Raw genomic sequence first — 13783 nt, 5'->3', positions numbered from 1 at the left:
AGGAATGGTGAGGATGCAAGGAGTAGAAGTGGCGAAGGTGGATGAGTTTAAATACTTGGGATCAACAGTTCAGAGTAATGATGACTGTGGAAGAGAGGTAAAGAAGAGAGTAAAGGTAGGATGGAGTGGATGGAGAAGAGTGACATGAGTAATTTGTGACAGACGAGTACCAGTAAGAGTGAAAGGGAAGGTCTACAAGAGGGTAGTGAGACCAGCTATGTTATATGGGTTGGAGACAGTGGCACTGACAAAAAGGCAAGAGTCAGAGCTTGACATGGCAGAGTTGAAGATGTTAAGATTTGCACTGGGTGTGATGAGGAAGGACAGGATTAGGAATAAGTATATTAGAGGGTCAACCCAGGTTGGACGGTTTGGAGACAAAGCCAGAGAGGCAAGATTGGATTGGACATGTGCTGAGGAGGGATGCAGAGTATATTGGGAAAAAGATGCTAAGGATGAAGCTGCCAGGTAACAGGAAAAGAGGAAGGCCTAAGATAAGGTTTATGGATGTGGTGAGAGAGGATATGCAGGTGGTTGGTGTGACAGAGCAGGATGCAGAGGACAGGAAGAAATGAAAACAGTTGGCCCGCTGTGGCGACCCCTAATGGGAGCAGCCGAAAGAAGAAGTAGAACAAATATACAATATATACACAGAAAAGAAGAAATACAGTATTGCATACTGTTACAAAATGTTAGGAATACATTGAATCATCACATTAATCTTTTACAATTAACACCTTAAGAGTCTTGGTATTTCAAGGCTATCCCAACAACTAAAATTCTTAGTATGATTTATAGATCTTATTCTAATCACTTTTTTCAGTTTTACAAAGCACTGTTGTTTAATTTAAAAATTCTTTGAAAGTAGGAACTGAGTTAAATTTCCAGGTTTTGTCATAACTTTTCTAACTAATACAAGAAGACTCCAAAACATTTGTTGTTTGGCTTTTACAGATAAAGGAAATGGAACATTATTTTTTACAGATAAAAGAAGTGGAACATTCATTAGCATTATTAATCTAGTTTAAAAACAATTATCAGACCATAACCCCTTAAAAATCATAGTATCTCTTCCCAATATACATTTAGTTTTTCACAATCCATAAATGTGTGTGCCCAATCAGCTTTTTCATCTTTACTACATCTCCAACAAACTGAAAATGTCATTTTACTAAACTTAAGAGATTTTATCTGGAGTAACAAACATTCTTTGTATATATTTCCACATAAAAACATTATCATATAAACTTGAAGAATTTTGACTAGCTGATTTAAGTAACTAAGTTTTATTCTTATCATCTATTGAGTCACTCAATCCACTACTATCTAAAAGTTCCAGAATTTTGCATCAAAATTATGATTACGATTTATAATTAGCTTATATAACTTAGACTGCCTTCTTTTGTTGGTCAGTTTACCTACAATGATAGCATTTATATATTAATATAATGGGGGAAATAGTGTTCTGTTCCTCTTCACTCATATTATGTACAAATTCATTTAATTTCTTATTGATGGATAATATTAACTGGTTAACATATTCAGCCAACTTGTAATCTTTCACTAAATATTCATAGGAGCATAGGATCATAGGAGGTTACTAGGCTAATGGCCCTGAGGCCCTTACAAGCCTAGCCAAGAGTTTATCCCCAAAAAGAAACCTCAGTCAGCACCTGTCACCTCTGTCAATAAGGGATGCAGGTGGAACCCCGAGACATATTTGTGGTTTCCCAACCACTCATCAAGGTTGTGCTTGAAGAGGGTCAGTGAAGTGCTTGGTTTTACATGTATGGGAAGTCTATTCCAGAGATGGTTCAGCCTCTGGAAGACAAACCTGTCTCTCCAGCAGGTTTAGTTGATGTCACATATTAAATTTAAGCCTTTTGAGCAGGTACTGCATGAGGAGTTAGACTTACAGATATGGAGCATCTCTAGTAGGGCAGGGTCTGAGATCACCTTGTAGGTAAGACACAGATCACCCCTCAGCAATCTGTATGATACAGAGTAGAGTGATAGAGATTTGAGCCTGTCTGCATAGGGCAGATGTTGGAGGCCATGGATTCTCTTTGTGAGGTATTTCCATGGCCTTTCTAGTTGGTGCAGATGTTTGGAGATGTACATACCAAATGGAGCTTTATACTCAATTATTGGTCTAATGAGGGAGGAGTATAGAGAAGTAATAACCTCTTTTTTTCTAGATGCAATCCCTTTACTTATGAGATGAACTAAGTAAAAGGCTTTTCTGACCACTGCCACGACATGATAGTCGAATGTGAGGTTGTTATTAACCTGAGTCCCCAGGTCTCTCACCACATGTTGTGTGCTTAGGGGCTTGCCTTTGATGTGGTAAGCAGTAGTGGTCATATTTCTGCCGAATGGTATGATGACACATTTGCTTGCATGTAGCTTGAGGCCATGACTTTGGCACCAGTCATTAGTTGCTATGAGACCCTCTTACAGTATGTTAACATAATTTGGTGAATCAATGGCAGCACACAACTTACAGTCATCTGCAAACTTGGTCAGCCACAGGTCTTTTGTCTTTGCCTGTACCTCTGAGAAGTAGATGCTAAACAGCAGGGGTCCCAGGACAGATCCCTGGGGAACTCCACTAATGACAGGTCTGCTATTGGAGGTGGAAGTGCATATTTTGACTTTGAGGGTCCTGTCGGTGAGCCAGTTGGCCACCCATCTGATGAGATAGGGATTTATGGCAAGTTGTGTTAGCTTTTCAATGATGCCTAATTGGGATATTGTGTCAAAGGCCTTGGCCAAGTCAAGGTAAGCTGTATCCACTGACTTTCCCTCATCCAGGGCCTTGGTGACAGTCTCAAAGAAGTCAACCAGGTTCAACAGGCAAGATCTGCCCTTGACAAATCCGAACTGTGTAGGGTCAAGTGCTTGGAGATTGCCTATGTCTTTGTTTATGAGATCCATAATAATATGCAACATGGTTTTACAGATCAGACTTGTCAAGCTAATGGGGCGATACTTTCCAGGGTCAGTAGTGGCACCACCTTTGTGCAAGGGGATGACAATGGCAGTTCTCCACTCTGCTGGAATGAACCCAGAACTGTGGTTGAATATGGTTGTGGTTGAATATGGTGCTCAATGACGAAGACAGTTCTTGCTGGAGATGGTGCAGAATACAGCCTGGGATACTATCAGTCCCATGGAAGATGTGTTCTTTGCCTTGGATAGGGCCTGTATTCTGACAACTTAACTTTTCCTTTTTCAAAGCAATGAGACCATAATTCTAATCCATTCCTACCCACTTTAAATAAGCATCTGCCTAACTATTAACTCATTTTGCTCTAAACAGCTTAAATAATATTGTAACTAGTCACATTTTCTTCTGCTAATTGTTTAAAACCTTGTTTGTAACAACTCACATACTTGTCTGCCAATTGTTAATACTCTGTATAATTGAATTGCCTGAGGAGCTTTTTTCTCTCCAGATCTCTGCTTGGAAGATCCTATAGCTGATTGTTACTACTATGTTACTAAAATTTACTAAATAGTTTTATAGTCCTGAGGAGCTTTTCTCCCCGGGTCTCTGCTGAAAATGAGCCAAAAGCTCAGCCAGACTAACCCAGTTAACAAATGTAAAATAAATAAATAAATAAACAAATAAATAAATAAATAATCCATTCATTTTAGTAAATTCATTTTAACATTTTTCTGAGTTTTCTTAAATCTAGAGGTGTGTGCAATGGGAAAGCACAAAACGTTCCATTTTGATATTATTATGCTTATTGGATTTTAAAAACATATTTCTTAACTGTTTTAAGAATTGATTTCATGCATGCAGAGACAAAGACTGAAATTAATTTTCTGCTAAGGTAAATTTTATTAACCAGATGAATGGGTTGTTACAGATTTCTAATTTAGCATATTTGATAAACGTATAAGAATTTTGTATAGTCTGCTGCTGATTGGTTTTCCATTGACTAGTATAAGTTGTGTCTATCCTGAGTATAACAAACTTAAAATTTGCAGCAGTGGAATATGATTCTTTACCACCATATTCCCATAATTTTATATGATCTCTATAAGCAATTCTCATTTTTTTAGGATACCATAAGAATGAAGTTGACATCTTTCTTAAAAGTTTTTTTTTGCCAGGTATTAAAGCTATTTTACATATGCAGCTATATAAAATTGTGGGTAATCTAATCATTTAAATAAGTAATAACCTATCATCAAAAGTAAAAAAAAAAAAAACATTAATTTTATTTTTTAATAAGAAGTGACACTTTAATTATTTTTCAAAATTATTATTAATAATTGCACTGACATCTTGATACATTTTTATTCCTAAATATTTAAATTTTCCCTCCCAATTATATTTTTATTCATTTTTAAACTTATCTAGTAAATGATTTAACACTAAAGTTTCAGTTTTATTATTAAACTTCTGCAATGAATTATTTAAATATTCTAATTATCTGCAAAAAGCTGTATTTTAAATTCACAATCCTTATAAATTGAGAATCCATCAATTTTTCATTGCTTCTTAAACTGTTAGGTAAGGGTTCCATAACTAATGCAAATAGCAGAGGGGTAAATGACACCCCTTGCTTTGTTCCTTTGTTTAAAGTGAATCTTTGAGAAATGTAAGAACCAATTTTAACATATGCTTTGGAGTCACTATACAAGTATTTTCATATTCCAATAAATTGTTCTGGAAGTGCAAATGCTTCTAATGTTTTTCTGGAAGTGCAAATGCTTCTAATGTTTTAAACAAATAGTTCTAATCTACATAATCAAAAGCTCTCTCGATATTTAAGTTAATTAGGGTCAACTGTTAGCTCATTCCTTTTGCTAAACTTAACATAGTTAGTGCCCTTTTATATTATCATATGTTAATTTATTGACTACAAATCCTGTTTGGTCTTTATTAAATAATTTATCTGCTATATGTCTTAACATTGTCTACATTTAATAACAAAATTGGTCTTTGTGAGGAAACTAACATTTTATCCTTTCATAAGTATAGGCAAGACTACATAAAATTTACATGAGGGAGGAATTATTTTGTCACACTGAATTATCCTGAAAACCTTGCTCACTAATTCTAAAATATTTAAAGGAAGCTTAAACCATCAGACCCTGGAGCTTTACCATTTTCCTTTTTTAAAGCTTCTTTAACTTCTATTAGGGTAATAAACTTATTCACCAGAGACATCTGTCATTAAGTTTATTAGTAACATTTTCTAGCGCTGTTGCCTCACAGTTAGACGCTGCACATTCAATTCTCAGTTAGAGCATCTTCTGTGTGTCGACATGCGTAAATGGGCATTCCTTTGTTGAAGGTTGTACGTTAGGCCCGGCAAGCCAGCACGTAAAAATCTACTGCCAATCATTAGCGGACTGGAGTTTCGTTGTGGCAACCCCTAACCGGGAAAAGCCATGGTGCTGTGGTAGCATTGTCACCTCACAGTAAGACACTGTCCGGTTCAATTCTCAGCTAGAGCGTCTTCTGTGTGGATACATGCGTGAATGGGTGTACCTTCATTGAAGGTTGTGCATCAGGGCTGGTAACTCGGCACGCAAAAATCAACTTACCAATCATTAGCAGACCGGAGTTCCGCTGTGGCAACCCCTAACCAGGAAAAGCCAAAAGACACAACAACACAACAAGTAACATTTTCTTTAAATACTTAGCAGTTTTGTAATCATCAGGATTATTGTTTCCATCTTTATTAAAATCATCATGGAATTTTTTTAAAAATATTAAGAATTTTCTCTATGTCTGAAGTAAACTTAATAGTGTGAGGATTGTAGATATTATTGAGTTGTGCCTTTTTGCTTAACATCTTACTTCTATTAGCTAATCTGTGAAGATTTTTTGAAGTCATCACATAATTGTGTAATTTAATTTTTTTCTAAAGCTATCTCCACTTTATGCAGTAAAATTCTTTATTTTGTCATTCATTTTTTAATGACTTCATTATTATCCAATGTTTGTTTCTTGCTCAAACCTCACTTCACATATTTCATCTTGTATTTTTAACAACTCTTTATCCCACTCTTTCATTTTATTACCAGCATATATCCCCATTCTATCTTTAATAAGCATGCTAAGGAATCTCTTAACCTGACTTTACTAAGCTGACCATCATTATTCAAGGATAAAATACTTTATTTTCCCCTTAAGGTAACTCGAAAATTATTTTAATGTCATCATCTATACTGGGGTTCTATAAATAATCTGAAATGTCATTGTATCCATTAATATAATAATAATTCTTGCATTATTATCAGATAAAGGACAAGGAATGGTTTTAAAATAATTCACTTTATTAATTAACCCTCTAGAGGCAACAATTGTATCAATTCTAGTTTGTGACCCATATGCATAATGTGTGAAGAACAATTAGTTATCTTCTACTTTTACTATTACATCATTACTAATCCATCTGTTTAGTGCTTTAGCTGATGCTAGAATGTTAGCTTACTTATGTTCACTTGTATCTTCTGTACTAGATATACAGTTAAAATTCACTGCTAAATTAAACTATCCTTTCAATAACTTTGTAATAAGTTTAAGTGATCTTTAATCACTCCTGGACGTATTCCAAGGATCCAGTAAAAAATCAGAGTTTGTAATTATATGTAAGAAATAACAAATGCATACATATGTTTGGGATCATTAATGGATTCCATGACCCTAGTAATTATAGTAGATTTTTGCCAAAGAGTAACAGTTCCCTACTCTTTTTAAAATAAACAGATGATGACATTTCATAACCTAAGTTATTTGAATATTCTATATATTTATCTATCAGGTAAGTCCCTTGCAAGAATATAATGTCTCCTCTATTTAATTTTAGATATCTCATTAATGATTTCCTGTTGTTACCATTATTTAACCCATTTACAATAATAGATAATAGATTACAACTATCTATAATGCATATTTAAAAATATTTATTTTAAGAGATAATCTGACACATTTGCCACCATATTAATGCGGTTGTATATGCCAATAATGCATTCTCCAATAATATCTTAATATTCCATATTTTTAATTGTTCCTTTCTACAAGCTAAACTACTAAAAGCCATAAATAACAAAAGCAGCAAAAAGTCTGCAACTGTAATTTTATATATATATATATATATATATATATATATATATATATATATATATATATATATATTTATTTTATTTTATTTTGCATGTGTTAACTGGGATAGTCTGACTGGATGCAGGTTAATTTTCAGTGGAGGCCTGGGGAGAAAATCTTCACATGTGGATAGGTACAGAAGTGTTAACAGTAGCAGTTTTATACAGTTACATATAGATACCAGTTACAGAGTTATTGGAATACATACATACTAAACACTTGGAATACATACATACTTAAAAACTTTAAAATATTAATTTTCTTGTTAGAACATAAACAGTTTTAGTGGTACAAGGCTGAGTAAGGTAGCATATCATTCAGTAGTACATCTGAGAGTGATAGTCAGTGTTTCAGACTTTTTAAGACTTTTCTACAGATAGCCAGGTAGTAAAGTGAATGGTGAGATGGTTAGTCAGGGTTGGTACAGGGGCACAGCCAGTGACTTTTTATGTATATTTTGAGAGATGTTTTAAATTGGTTTATTGAATGAATTGCTGTAAGTTCGGCAGGGAGCTAGTTCCAGTTAAGTTTTTGGATTTAACAGCTTGTACCAGCATTTTGTCAGAAGAGCAGAGTGTTTTTAGGTTGCTGTATGGGGTAATTATATTTTTGAGTATGAGAGTGCTTTTGGGATGATAAAGGGCTTTGTAGGCTATTATTAGTTGGTTATACTGACAGGGCACACTAGAGTTTTAACCCCTGATTCAGGTTTATGCTATGCTTTTCCTAAGTTAATATGTTTTATGCTGGAAGCTCTACTGTTTTTCCTTAGATAATATGTTTTAAGCACTGTTCTAAAAGCTAAAAACTAAGGCAGACAGCTGGAAACAGAGCCAACAGTGAAAAGGAGTGTTGTTCTGTGTGTCTAAATTAAATTATACTTATGGGCTTCTTAGGCTAAGGGGACATGCTATAGACACAGTTCGGCTGTGCTTTATTGATTTTCTAAAGATAATGACCTGCTTTAATTTATTTTGGTAATGGGGGATTTGGTAGCCAAGATTGCTTGATTCTTATAGGGCTGGATCTTTCCCATGTTCTGAGCTGTTCAGGTAAAACAGGAAGGGTAAAGAAACCTGATTTAATTTATTTTGGTAATGGAGGACTTGGTAGCCGAGATTGTTTTTTATATATATATATATATATATATATATATATATATATATATATATATATAATAGTAATAAAACACAACCTACCATGGATACTGAAGCTCTTAGTTTGCCTGTTGACTAGACAAACTACTCTATAACCTCTGTCTACCTGCTGGTACATAAATATTCATCAAAAACTAGCCAAACACTATCATATCTTACAAATAATTAATATAATATTATGTATAAGTTGAAAATAATAAGAGACAATTTATTTGGTTATATATTTTTGACCTTTAAAACTATTCTTCCTATTACTACATAAAAGTTTAATAATCCTTTTCTGTTAATCACAAATATTTAATAATCTGACAAATAGTCTACTATGTATTTATGTAATAGTAACATAATTACCTGTTAAATATTCCTAAATTATTCATTCATTCAATATTATTATAAATAATTCTCTAAATAAATAAGTAGAACAGAGTGGGACCTAAAATGATAAATATATCTCAAAGTTTGCAGGTGACAGATTATCTTATTTTACTAAACTATTGTACAATATGAAAATCAATGCATATATACATTTATCATTCTTAAATAAGTACACTTACAAATCTAACAAAATAATTCATTTTAAACATATACGTGTCTATATATTAAAGTTGTGTAAAACTCTTAATATAATAAATAGCAAAATATTTAAAAATCCTTTAGCTTATTAAATTGATTAATAAAAACATTTGCATTACTAAGGTCAGAGAGAATGCCTTTCTATTTCTACAGAGTCAAAAACAAATTTGCGGTCTACATTGTATTCAACTGTTACAATGTGCTTAATTCAACTCACATGTTCCCTTTCTGGGTGCAAACATCTTGAAAAATCTACTTTACTTTCTATCAAAATAGATGTACTGATTCAGCAATATAATACTCAGATTTCAGCTCTGATATATCAAATGAGTTATTTCAGGTAGTCTTAGTGAATCTAATAACATACAATATGCAAAAAGCTTCAAATTTAACATAACCAAGTTTCAAATTTCAACTTTCAGGATCTTTTTTGAATATTTTTGTAAGATTTTCTATGTAAATTGTATGAGATCTTCTACATTCACACTTTTGCCATATGCAGTTGTATGTAATATATATCTTTCTTATAAGCAGTTTGCTATTTAAATGTAGTTTTTCTGTCTTATTTGTCCACTGATATTCTACCTTATTTTATATAACTTACCTTTCTAAAATTTCCATCAAATCATCAGCTCTCTATTAGAGATTACAGCATATTTATATATTTCTTGACTTAATGATACTGCTCTTTTATTAATATTGCATAGTAGATGTTTCATTCCTTGTGCATTTGCATATGACTCATAAAATGTTTACTCTTATTATAGTAATGTAAGTAATCTTGACTATATGTAAAATAATTCCTTCTTGTTTAATTTGAATGTGTGTTTTTAGCCATTGTGAACTGCTGCGCTTGTCTAAGCTTCACATCCTGGCATTAGTATTTGATTACAGCATGTGAAAATGACAACTGACAACACACAGCAACTGCTAATTTTTTCTGTACGGTTTTCATTCTTGTTAATTCTTTTAAACTAAGTAACAAGCATCTAAATTAACTCCTTCCAAATAATATGTACAGTTAGAGCTGATAACACTATAGCATAAGCTACTAAAATTCAGCAAAATGTAAGCAAATTATATGTCAGCAAGAGCTAAATATAAAACATTACTATACATTTTGTTTTACTAATTATTCCATTTCTAAATAAATATGTTTTAAAAAAACTCACACGTATTCTTGAAAAGTACTTCAGATATTTCATCCTCATTGTGACAGATGCAATTAAGACACTTCCTGTTTTCACAGATATCAGTGATATGAATGCCTCTAAGACTTGGGGTAGGATTCACGAAGGCTTGCACGGAGTCTAAGAGTAGTGTAAGACTCCATGCAGCAGCCCACGCAATTCAGGAACAGCCCGAAATTCTGTGTAAGAGACCAGCTAAAACGTCTCTTGCACAGATTGGGCGTGGACATGCTAATCACCTCACTTGCAGCCAAAAGGCATGCAAATGAGGTAGATTAGCAATCCACAAAGCTCAAACCAGCCCGTGTAAGAGCCGTGTTAGCTGCAGAAATGTACTCAGTTGACAACTGAGTACATTTCTGCAAATAACACAATGGAGCCATGTTAGCTCCAAATAAAGGGTGCATATGTGTCAGGCAGCATGCCAATGGCCAAATATGCAGCCATTGGCATGGTAACCTGATGAAACAATAATAAAAATATATATATTGTTTTGTAGCACAGCCCCGCACAAACGGGCTGCACTATATAAAACATAAAAAATGAAGGTTATAAACCCACAAATGTGGGTTTTATGCAATACATGGATTTACAATGCAGGGACCAGCAGACCAAAAACAACATGGTGACCGTTTAGTGGTTGCTATGGGGGAAGCTGAGTCTAAGACATGTAACTAAGCATTAGTAGGCAATCTGATGTAAATGAGTGTTAGGATACTGAATCCCACTGTCACATAGCAAATGAGCACATTCTGAGTAGTGTAGGACTTACATAAGGGGGAGGAACAGAGTAGGAGATAGGTGACATCACAGGAGGGAATGGCAGAAAGAAATGCAGTTCATTGGAGGTCAGTGTTACGTGACAGATGTCAGACACATATCATGGAAAGAGGAGTGCTGCAAGATAAGCATGAGAAAGTCAAGAAATGGAAGGTGTACACTGTTGCCAACACCAAAGTTTCTTGCTGGGCATGCATGCACACGTGCGCGTGCCATGAGGCGCGAGTAGGGCAGTGTGCGCATGTGTAAGGCAGACTGAGCATGTGGGAGCCTGTTGGCAGACTTGTAAGACTGTTTGTGCTGGTGTGTGCGTGTTTTAACCTGAATAAGTAGATTCTAAACTGTGTCAGCATGTGTGCGCGGGTGTAAGCCAGTGTGAGCGTGTTTCCGCTGGTATGCGCGTTGCTCCCCCCTGAGGAAACAGAAAGGAAAAAGGAAGCAACATAATTAGTAGGAAGCTAGCAAGGAATACTGCTGAAGCTAGCAGGTGAAAACAATTAGAAGCAGGCAATTACACAGGCAGAATAGTAGCCCAGCCCAGCACTTAAAACTCTGCAAACAGCAGTGCAGGATGTTTCTCTCAAGAGACACTGCAAGACAGGAGTAAGCTATTAGAAGTGAAAACTGAAAAAGCTTAACTCAGAGCAGAAATGCTAGGGGCTGCCATAGCTGTCATAAGGAGACATAGGCGACTTGCTGAGGGTGGTGACAATGCAAATGGTGCCAGACAACCCACAGTGAGGAGACAGAGAAGAGTGTACAGGCCCAGGGTTACCTACCACGGGTTACATGAGCTGGAGATAGTGGAGCACTATAAAGTGGACAGAGACCTCCTACAGCAAACTGTTGAGCTGTGCAGGCCACGCCTCACACACAGAACCAACAGAGGGGAACCCATCCCAGTGGAAACCAAGGTATGTGTTGGCCTAAGAATACTAGCAACAGGTACCTTCCAGAGACCAACTGGTGATATGATAGGGATATCACAGGCATCAGCCTCCAGAGTACTGCACCAGTTCCTGGATGCCATGTCAGCACATGTCGGTGATCATGTATATTTCCCCAATGCCCGTGAGGTATTGGCCAGCAATATGCATCTCTTCCAGCAAATAGCGGAATACCCTGAGGTAATGGGTGCAATAGTCTGCATGCATATACGCATCAAAGCACCAGCCGGTGAGCGGGGCAGGGTCTACATTAATCACAAGGGCTTCCCCTCCATCAACTATCAGGTTCTGTGTGATGCCCAGGGCATAATAATGAATGTGTGTGCTGGCTGCCCTGGGAGCTACCATGATTCCCATTTCTGGCATCTGACGCAGCTGTACCAGACATTTGCCAATGGGGACATCCCACATGGACAACTAGTGGGGGATGCAGGTTATGCACTGGAGCCGTGGCTGATGACACCCATTAGAAATGCACACACACCTGAACAGGAACGCCATAATGAGGCACATGCACAAACACGTAATGTAATAGAGCGTGTGTTTGGGCTGCTCAAGTCACGGTTCCGGTGTCTGGACACATCTGGTGGAGCCTTGCAGTACTCACCAACTACATGTACCCAAATTGTCATGGTATGTGCTATGCTACATAATATGATCCTGTGAAAACAGCTGGACCAGGACCAGCATAGGGCCGGCCCAAACAGCCCCCAACCATTGCCAAGGCCATCACAGGCAGAGCATGACTCGGAGGAGGACCAACCTGAGCCTGCCCCAGTAGGCAGAAGGAGGCGTGCCCAGTATGCCATGGCCTTGGCAAAGAGGCAATGCATAGCACATACACTGGCTCAGTAGGAACCTTGGGAATGATACCCATCTCTGACTCACTCATATAATAACAGGGATGCCTAAAATGACATAACCTGCTCTCAAACATGTACAGGGAGTGTAGTATGTGCATCCGACAGAGGCAGCCCTGCAGCACCACCTGAGGCATGATTGCCATGTGTTAAGCAATGTAACACCATGTAGTATATGCAGACTTGATGACCCTGACTAACATTCTACCCTCACCAAACATGATGCCACAATATGAAGATGAGATGATCAATTGCAATAATTGGCTGAAGTATTGCTGTTAGTCAAAGGGGATCCAATGTGTGCCAGCCTGGGGTGACATGCTGAGCATGACATGATGCTCCACCTGCTATGGGTGGTGTGCACCTATCAGTCCTGGCCTTATGGATACTGGCAAAGGCTGTTGTTACCCACAGCATGCCTTGAATAGGTATGGCTCAAAATACAAACCCACCTCCATAGGTATCACAAGGGATATGAACCTAGATGTAATGCTACCCAATGCCAGAAGTCTAAACAGCAAGATGCATGCAGTCTAAACTCCCCCAGTATGGAGAATGTTGATATCTGTCCTGTAACAGAAAACTGGGTCAAGGCTCACATCAGCACCCTAACACTACCAGGTTAAACCTCATATTGTGCTGTACAGCCTCAAAACATGGAACAAGCTACAAAAGGAGGGTGACTAGCAATAATTGTCAAGGATAACCACACCCCCATGTTGGTACCACAGCAAGAAGCAGCATGGACTAGCCATGGTCAAGTAACAGCGGCTAAAACTGCCTCCCAGTTTATAGCCTGCTACAGACTACCATCCTAACACCAGCAACTGCACTTGGCCTATGTTGGAATACATGAATATATCAAGCCCTCCAAACCACATTATATTGGGTGACTGAAAATACCCAAACATAAACTGGGAACATTATTCTAGCTCCAACACCCTAGGACAAAGGTTCCTAGAATCCATAAACCAAAATGCTCAGGAACAACGTACCACTCCCACAAGAGGGGTAAGCATATTAGATGTGATAATCAGCAACATGGGTACTGGATGGCAAGATGAGAAGTGTATCCCTCACTGGTAAGATCAGACCATAGAGTAATCATACCGGATATACACATCCTGACCACAGTCCCTGGCCA

The sequence above is a fragment of the Protopterus annectens genome, chromosome 5.part0 (assembly GCF_019279795.1).
Source record: "Protopterus annectens isolate FY-2018-M chromosome 5.part0, PAN1.0, whole genome shotgun sequence".
Lineage (NCBI taxonomy): Eukaryota > Metazoa > Chordata > Ceratodontiformes > Protopteridae > Protopterus > Protopterus annectens.
The sequence above is the reverse complement of the archived record's forward strand: the minus strand, read 5'-3'. Positions refer to the sequence as shown.